At 45.2% G+C, this 9,808-nt stretch overlaps 1 protein-coding gene across 2 annotated transcripts in view; it reads left to right on the top strand.

Moving 5' to 3' along the window:
* LOC134469409 (microtubule-associated protein RP/EB family member 3-like) overlaps nucleotides 1–9,808 on the top strand; it is a 42,355-nt gene continuing 32,547 nt past the window's right edge. For both annotated transcript variants that reach the window (XM_063223644.1, XM_063223642.1), the window contains exon 1: nucleotides 1–120. The gene's annotated coding sequence lies outside the window, so the exon portion shown is untranslated. The remainder of the gene's footprint in view (nucleotides 121–9,808) is intronic.

Here is a 9,808-nt window from a genome sequence, read left to right as displayed (position 1 = left end):
GCACGGTAACTGGTCTGTGGCGTTGCCACCAGAGCGAGCGCTGGCGCTAGCAACGGAACAACCGGAGGACGGACCGGGATATCTAACTGCGACAGATACACCGATTCTTCAAGGGAGACAGTGAGTACAAATTATTGACGTGTCGTGTATTATTTTTGTCCTCGGTAACTTCTTTTAACACTGTTGATCGGTTAAGCCCTTCTTTTCAAGTCGTTAGCAGCAGGCTTCTAATAAACTGAAATGTTGCTGGGGCGACGGGTCTCATTCAAAGCCGCTAAGCTGTCAGTGGCGATGCGTGTGTGATATTTTCACAGGCCTGCAGAGGGGGTCGGCTGAAATGCGCCGTCCTCAGCATTACAGCGAGGACTCTAGTCTGGCAGGGCAGACACGCAGACAGACACACACCTCCATAAGCCTGTGACGGGGCAGAAACTTTAGTAGTTTACATGTCGTTTATTTTAAAATGGCGACTCGTTTAATTTTGCGAAGTAAACGCCAGAAGACAGGGTTGTTTTATAGTTATCGGGCGCCAATAAACTTGGCCCAGGCAGCTAGCGACGTCCGGTAGCGTAGATGCGTAGCGGGTGCTGTTGTGACGGTGAAGATAGCTGTTGTTAGCCAGCTCTGATAGCCTGCCCTGTGGTCTTCACTATTTGCTAACTAGCACTGTCGTCAGCCCTTGATCCTCCTGCCTCATAAAAGTGTGCTGGTGATGACTGATTAACGAAATGTTTGGCAATTATAAGAACTATTAGCTAGTTTGTTTCTCAAGTGCATATGTGTTAAATTAGTGGTTGCCTAATTTATCAAGAAGCATAATAATATTACAATATAGTAGAGTTGTATGATTCCTATGAGGGACATTCATGTGTAATTCAGCATACCAAATTAATAGTTAATTGTATCCAAAACAGCTTTATGAGTTAAGAGAGGTATTACTGTACAGGTACATAAACTCACCTACATAACCATAAAGTAACTTAAAGGATAGTTCCGGCGTAAAATGAAAGTTTCACCATCGCTTTCCCATGCCACATAATGTATCTAATGATGAGCCATTCCGGGCAATGCCGCGCCGTTATGGAGTTAGCTAATTTTAAGCTTTTTGGTGAAAAACGCAGCCAACGCATCACGGCGGGGCCAATTATAAACCTATTCTTTTCTGATGTTTCCCCGCTATAAACAACTTCAAAAACGCTACACAGTTCATCACAAAGGTCTCGTCAATCAAACCGAGGCACATAGAATGTCATCGAACCACACAATCTTTCACTGGCCAGTGTTTTCAGAGGTGTCTCACTGTTGCAACTCTCTGACCCGGATGCAGGCTACTCAATCAGGTGGCTAGGTAGGCTAAACATGGTCCGCGGTTCGCACCGGCTACGACCGTAAAATGAAAAGCTGGAACCCCGACCGTTTTCACCGACTGCCACTGTCTAAACCAGCCATATTACGGGAATGGCTAATAGCATTAGAAGTGGACGAAACTGGCGTAAAAACCCGGAGGGATCGCTATACCGTGTGTGCAGGCAGCAGATTTGAAGAGTTGCATGGAGAGTACAGGTAGGCAGACTACTCTTACAAAGTAATTGCAACACGGTATAATATAACATGGATTCAGCTTTGTAATAACACACCACTGGTGGTGTACTTACATCTGTAAGAGTACTTCTAGTACGACTTTATAAATTCCTCCAGCCCTCCTCCGTTGCGTAATGGTCCTTCTGACCTCGCGCGCCCTGGCATCCGGGTCAGAGAGTTGCAACAGTGAGACACCTCTGAAAACACTGGCCAGTGAAAGATTGTGTGGTCCGATTACATTCTCTGTGCCTCGGTTTGATTGACGAGACCTTTGTGATGAAGTGTGTAGCGTTTTTGAAGTTGTTTATAGCGGGGAAACATCAGAAAAGAATAGGTTTATAATTGGCCCCGCCGTGATGCGTTGGCTGCGTTTTTCACCAAAAAGCTTAAAATTAGCTAACTCCATAACGGCGCGGCATTGCCCGGAATGGCTCATCATTAGATACATTATGTGGCATGGGAAAGCGATGGTGAAACTTTCATTTTACGCCGGAACTATCCTTTAATATCTCCTTGAATCAAAGTGCCAGAATTTATTGTGAGTCAGCCTACTTGTCATTGTTTAATTTGCTTCACAGACATGAATTGATTGGTGGTGACTGACATTGTCCTGAACTTAGTCATGCCGGTCAGTGACATACTGTTGGCCCCTGGGTCTTAAAAAGTCTATAGGATCAAAGTAACTTAAGTGTTGTTAAGCAGTTATCACAAAAAGTGATATATAAGCAGAAAATGATTTTTCATTGGTGAGAATGTCCTAGATCGCCAGTTGGTCAGTGGTCAGAATGATGAATACATTTGGCAAGGGGATTCATGTTTTATTGGCCTTCGAAAGCTGTTTGTTATGGGTGGAACGTGGTGATGACAAGCAGACTCCTTTATCTTCAAATCACACAGGGCCTCTCTATCTCTACTTTACTCTAGGCCTACCTTTCTTTTTCTTACACATTTTCTCTCTCTCTCTCTCTCTCTCTCTCTCTCTCTCTCTCTCTCTCTCTCTCTCTCTCTCTCTCTCATACACACACACGTCACACACACACGTCACACACACACACACACACACGTCACACACACACACACACACACACACACACACACACACACACACACAAAGCAGTGTTGGTGGCAGAGCAGAGCGCATGGAATTCATACTTCAGCACCAAACAAAGGGCTCTCTCTCTGTCTCTATCAGTGCATTTCTTTACAGGCTCTGTGCAAGTAGCCTAGTGCACACTGTTTTCACACCCAGCATGAAAGACTGTATTCAGCAGGCCCTCAAATGCAGCCTCCCTCCGCTCAGCAAGAAGAAAACAAGCACGCATGTGCTGTGTGTGTGTGTGTGTGTGTGTGCCCGTGTGTGTGTGTGTGTGTGTGTGTGTGTGTTTGCACGTGTGTGTATGTATGGGGAGCTTGTTCATGACGAACAGGTCCCGCTGTGTGTGCGTGTGTGTGTGTGTGTGTGTGTGTGTGTGTGTGTGTGTGTGTGTGTGTGTGTGTGTGTGTGCGTGTGTGTGTGTGTGTGAAGTTGTAAGTCCAATCATGCAGTCATAAGTCTCAGATGATGACAACATACTACAGCTCTGTTGCCCAAGCACATATGAATTCATATCTGACAGCGTGCCACTAAAGGACGTAACTGGGCAGAGTGACGTGTTGTGCATTACTTTTGCTTGCGACTTTTGCGTTTCCAGTTGTCATCATCAATCAAGCCCAAGCCCTTAACAGAGCTGGGGTGCATTTCTCGAAACGATAGTTGCTTACTATGTTACTGTAGCTACTTTGTTGTTTGCAATACAATTTCCCATTGGCAACTACCCAAGTTGCTAACATTCTAACAACTTTGCTTTCGAGAAATGCACCCCTGGGCTGGGACCATAAAAGGGCTGGCCTGCACATTTTTTTTTGCAGCTCCCACTAAATTTTGGACCTGTCTCTAATTAAAAAAAAAACAACAACAACAACAACAACAGCAACAGGAGGCGTCTGAGTACCACGAGAAGCCCTATAAAAAAACTGATGGAATAATTATTGTTATTATTTTTATCAGGGAATGGGATCTAAAATAACTTTTTTCATCACCAGCCAAAATGGCTAATAGATGGTAATTTTACTAGCCAGACACACACTCCCTAATGGGTCAAAGTGGCTAGTAAGTTACCAGTTTGCCTTTTCTACCAGCCAAACTCAAATTTCACCAGCATTAAAGCCCTGATTATTATTAAAAACATAATTCATTCATTGGCCCCTGAAGACTGTCGGCCCACCGGGAAACGACCTGTTTGCCAGATGACCAATCCAGGCCTGATCCTTAACCCAGTAAGATACCCCTCTGTTATAAATTAGCTGTCGCCAGAATGGCAATGACTACGTCATGATGTATTACTAAAGGCCTTGTGCACTGTCACAGTGTTGTAGTACTATGTAGTTAAGCTTGTTCAGTACAGCGTAACCCCTGTTGCAACTTGTGGATACATTTTTGCCTCTAGGTACATGTACGTATATTAGGGTAATGGTTCTGCTCGCGTGAATTTCTATGGATCTGCGTTTGAAACTTGACCGATAATCCTTTTTACAACTCCTACAGCTACAGTAGCTGATAAAAGACTAATTAACATCTCCTTTACTTATTTGCCACTCCCTTGAAGCCTATCCTTCACCCTCTATCTCACATGCTGAGTGAGTGTTAAGATAATCACTAGGGCTGGGTATTGCAGCTATGTTCCTGTATCGATTCGATTTCGATTCTGAGGGTTTTGAATCGATTAATCACGATTCGATTCGATTCAATTCGATTCACTCCGAATCGATTCAATCCGTTCCCTTTTTGGTGCAAGGATTTCCCCCAAAAGATGCTGTTGCCTATTTTTATATAAAAATGTCAAAGTGCTGTGGCTTGACAGTGTTAACAGATTGCTAATTTGTAATAAGTAGGCCTAGGCCTAATTGCCTAATACCTACTGGGTATTTTCCATAGACCTAAATGAAACAAAAAGAACAAAAAAAAAGAGCAAAAAAAATCGATTTTGTGCCCTGTGAATCGATTATGTGAATTTTAAATGATATCGATCGATTATCGATTGAATCGATTATTTTACCCAGCCCTAATAATCACCCTTGTTGTGCTAGGCCAGGGTTATGACTTGCATTGTGTCAAACTGGCATTTCATTTTATGGCAAATGGTGATGAGATCATCGGATGTCATGAGAAAACAAAACAAGAGTTCAAAGTGCAAAGTCCATATCCTGTGCTTATGACAGAGGTGGGTACCTCGTGTGAGCCTAATAAAGTTGTATTGATTCATTCATTGCTCATGTACTGTAGGTCATTGTACTGAGTCCATGTGTGTGCTGTGCTATGTACCAGTTGGAATCAATTGGATTTGTGAATGAATATCAGAGTGAATAAGTCCAGGGCAGCTACTAAATGTGACTGCTGCTGTTTGAAGCTGGATTTACAGCGTGTGTTAATTGCCGTCACGCTCGCCTTGAAAGCGGCTAATAATGCCATTGAAAGCTAAGCTAATAATGGGAGCCATTTGTTTGGCTTATTTGGCAACCAAAAGGGCCGCACTTTGGTGCCAAGCTGGCATCCAGATGCACTGAAATACTGTAGCACTTGAGCTTTGCCCGGTCGGGCGTGCCGTGCTATGCCTGAATGTTTATTTTGACGCGCTCTCTGTGGCAGTCATCATGGGAGACTTACACACACACACACACATGATACACACACACACACACACACACACACACACACACACACACACACACACACACACACACACACACACACACACACACACACTATAGTAAACACAAACACACACACACACACACTACAGTACATAACACACACAGGCACACACATACTGTTTAGCACACCTTATGCTGAGACTCAACAGAGCGCTTGCACACACACACACACGCACACACACACACACACACACACACACGTGCGCTCATGCGCAACCCACCTGCTGTGCAACCTGGTATGCCCTAAGGCAGTCGTTCTCAACCTTTTTTGAACAAATGCCCCCTTGGCCTCATCACAAGCCTCGAAACACCCCCTTGACTTCATCATAAGCCTGACAACGTCTCTTTAGTATTAAAAAAATAAATGGACTAATGTCCCCCCAATGGCAACAAAGCACCGCCCCCCTCTCAGCTGTATCCTTTTCAACGCCCCCCTAGAGCTCCCCAATGCCCTCTTGGGGGCTGTACCGCCCCTGTTGAGAAACACTACCCTAAGGAGAGGAGCGAGGCAGCACATGGGTATCCTTGATGGGCATCCTTGATGGGTATCCCTGGCCCCGTGTTGTCTTTCAGGAGGGACTTGAAAGAATTGTTCGAGAATAACGTGCACCGATGAGAGTGTTAAAAACATCCCCAAACCATACTGTAGTGCGATATGATATTACAACAGGACTCTTTTACTGCATGATTTAGGACCGTGATTTTCAACGTAGGGGCCGGGGACCTCTAGGGGGCCGTGAGGGGGGTGCTAGTGGCGCCACAGCAAGTTGGCGGGAAAAGTATAGCAAAACAATAAGCCCTACATACGCAATAGATATCTACAGTACATCAAAATAAAAATAAGACAAACAACATTCACACAAGTTAAGAGACGTGCAAGGCTAAGTAGTCTGCTGTACAAGTGAGGGGGGGGGGGGGTCAGTTCAGTTTTCCCGGCCTCAGGGAGAAGAGGGGGGTCACAAAACTGGGCCCTCAGCACTTTGTACTGCATGTAATGTATTGGGGAGGATGACTGAGGCCTCCCGGGCAGGGCCGGATTAATAGGCTAGCTATGACTGCAGCCTAGGGGCCCCCCACCCTGATTGGCCGAAAGTGGAAAATTGCAGAATTGTGACAGGATGCAATATTGAAAAAAATATTGTGTCATTTTGAGTACAGTTGGTAGACATGTTATCCTTAATTCCTACCTTGTAATGATGAGACTGTCTATGTAAATATGTCACGAAATTTGACTTCTAGGGGGCCCACAGCAACCTGTTGCCTAGGGGCTCCAGACCATCTTAATCCGGCCCTGCTCCTGGGCCTAGCCAAAGCTGTCAGAGGCCCTGCATGTACTGTGCCTCCCTGCTGCTACCTGCCTGGCTGCATTGCAGACTGGGCTGCTGTACTGGCTGTGAATGAGTGTAAGGTGAACCTCACCCGCCTGACAGTGAGGAGAAGGCTGTAATTGCGGTGCGGTGCGGTGCGGTGCGGTACGGGAGGGCATTGTAAGATGACACCCCCACCTCCCACCCCCCACCCCCAGCCCTCTCTCTCTATAGCTGAGGATTCCCCCTGGGAGATGGGCAGCAGCCCTCCCTCGTCAGGTGACAGAAACTGGCGAGGAGAGAGATGAGGAGAGGAGAGGAGAGGAGAGAGATGGAGAGATAAGAGTTGTGAGATAAAAGTAGAGAGACAGAGAGAAAGAGAGAGTAACAGAGGTGGAGAGAAGAGGAGAGAGAGAGAGAGAGAGAAGAGGAGACACAGATAGAATGAGAAGAGGAGAGAGAGAGAGGGAAGAGAGAGAGAAGAGTAGAGAGAAAGAGAGAGAGAGAAGAGGAGACAGATAGAATTAGAAGAGGAGAGAGAGAGAGCGAGGGAAGAGAGAGAGAAGAGTAGAGAGAAAGAGAGAGAGAGAAGAGGAGACACAGATAGAATTAGAAGAGGAGAGAGAGAGAGCGAGGGAAGAGAGAGAGTAACTCATAGAGGGCCAGAAAGAGCTAGCGAAAGAGAAGAGAAGAGACTGAAAAAAGAGGGAGGGGAGAGGGAGGGGGGATTGAAATGGAGAGATGAAGAGAGATGGAGAGAGAGAGGGGGGGGGGATGGAGAAAGAGAAAGTGAGAGAAGGGGGGGGGAGTTGGAGAAAGTGAGAGAGAAGGGGGGAGAGATGGAGAAAGTGAGAGAGAAGGGGGGAGAGATGCAGAAAGAGAGAGATGGAGAAAGAGAGAGAAGGGGAGAGATGGAGAAGAGAGAGAAGGGGGAGAGATGGAGAAAGAGAGAGAAGGGGGGAGAGATGGAGAAAGAGAGAGAGAGAGGGGGGGGGAGATGCAGAAAGAGAGAGAAGGGGGGAGAGATGGAGAAAGAGAGAGAAGGGGGGAGAGATGGAGAAAGAGAGAGAGAGAGAGAAGGGGGGAGAGATGGAGAAAGAGAGAGAGAGAGAGAGAAGGGGGGAGAGATGGAGAAAGAGAGAGAGAGAGAGAAGGGGGGAGAGATGGAGAGAGAGAGAGAGGGGGGAGAGATAGAGAAAGAGAAAGAGGGAGAGATGGAGAAAGAAAGAGAGAGAGAGAGGGGGATGCTGCTGCTGCTGTGTCTCCTCCGGCTAGCTGTAGTGTTGTTGTTGGGCCAGTGCTGCCTGCAGCCTGTCCTTGAGGCGGTTGTCACGGCTGCGACCTGATGCAGTAAGACGCAGCACACACACACACAGCATCCACCTTTGCCACATGCCAGGCGTACACACGCACACACACACACACACACACACATACACGCATGCACGCACCATACGCACCACACACACACATAGGCACACACACACACACACACACACACACACACACACACACACACACACACACACACACACACACACACACACACACACACACACACACACACACACACACACACACACACACACACACACACACCTCCCTCTCCCTCTGTCCTCTGGGAGGCAGAGTGGCTGTGGGAGTCCCCTGGCTCCATGTGCTGAGCTCTAGAATGCCATAGAGAAACACTATATATATATATATGTAAGACTGTAGCCCCATAATGTACGCCATACCATCTCAGGCATGCTGTATTAGTCATTGAAAGGCTAATTATCATTAGAGGTGCACCGAAAATTCGGGCACAGAAAATATTTGTCCGAAAACACACAAAAAAAGGCACTTCGGCCAAAAGTCAATTCAGTGGCCAAATCGGAGGATGAATAGGAAATGAATTGAAAATGGGCATGAATTACACTAATTTCAGTTCTACTCTAACATTTGAAGACTTCAAATACACATTTATTAACTTTTGATAACTTTTAACTCAATTGAAATATTCAGTTTTGGTATTCGGCCAAGTGATTAATTATTTTTCGGTTTCGGCCACATATTTTCATTTTGGTGCACCTTTATCATACTACAGTACTACACTACTATGACATAACACAGGGCCTTTAGTAATGCACTACGACTCGGTCATTGCCATTCTGGTAACAGCAAATATTATAACTCAGTGTTTTAGCGGGTTAACTACAACAACATGTATTTATAATCACACAATATCACAACTGTACAGTTGACTCAAAGTGCTTTCAAATATACATATACTGTACACATTCTCACATTCACACACCAAGAAGGCATCAATTGTCAGGTGAGAAAGTGCACACTTGCACACACACGACCTACGCCCGCAAACACACACACGCACGTACGCGCGCGCACACACACACACACACACACACACACACACACACACACACACACACACACACACACTACCCTCAAATAGCATCATTAACCCCTTAGCGCAGATTAGGGATGCAAACGATTAATCGACTTTAATCGATCAATGCGTTAATCGATTAAAAAACTTTAATAGCAATTAATCGACAATTCAACTGACAAGAGACCCAGGTGAAATGGGTATGTGAAGACTGTGTGTGAAGAGGGGTGTGAAAAGTGGGGATATTTAAATCACCTTTGCATTAAAGAATTGAAATAGAATGAATTTAAATGTGTTATTTTACCTACATTTTTAATTACAATTTTTAGATTTAGTCTGTTTTTTTGAGAAACATTGAGATTTTTGGGGGAAAACGCCGCTTATCAATTAATCGTAAGTCGATTGATAAAGCTATGAACTAATGATTAATGAATAACGATAATTTGCATCCCTAGCGCAGATCCTATGTTATAACCTCACTGTCATCAAAATTGTAATGGCTATGTCTTAATCTCTTACTTACTTAAAGCTCTCTGCACTGTCATAGCAATGTTGTTATGATGTAGTTGTGTATTTTCAGCAAATAGTGAAAAGGCCTGTCGGCGACCCCATCTGCACTAAGAGGCTACCATCAGTTGTTTGTTGCTAGCTTTGCACAATTTACATGAAGCACGTTGTCATCTTAACACAAGAAAAGCTTTATGGCAAGTTCAACTTTTGTATGGTTTTGTTTTACACTGTTGAGTTTAATTTTTGCTTAAATTCACACTTTGTGTGGGAC

Source organism: Engraulis encrasicolus, chromosome 18 (assembly GCF_034702125.1).
Source record: "Engraulis encrasicolus isolate BLACKSEA-1 chromosome 18, IST_EnEncr_1.0, whole genome shotgun sequence".
Taxonomy (NCBI): Eukaryota; Metazoa; Chordata; class Actinopteri; order Clupeiformes; family Engraulidae; genus Engraulis; species Engraulis encrasicolus.
Note: the sequence above shows the minus strand (reverse complement) of the source record. Positions and strands in the feature narration are given on the sequence as shown.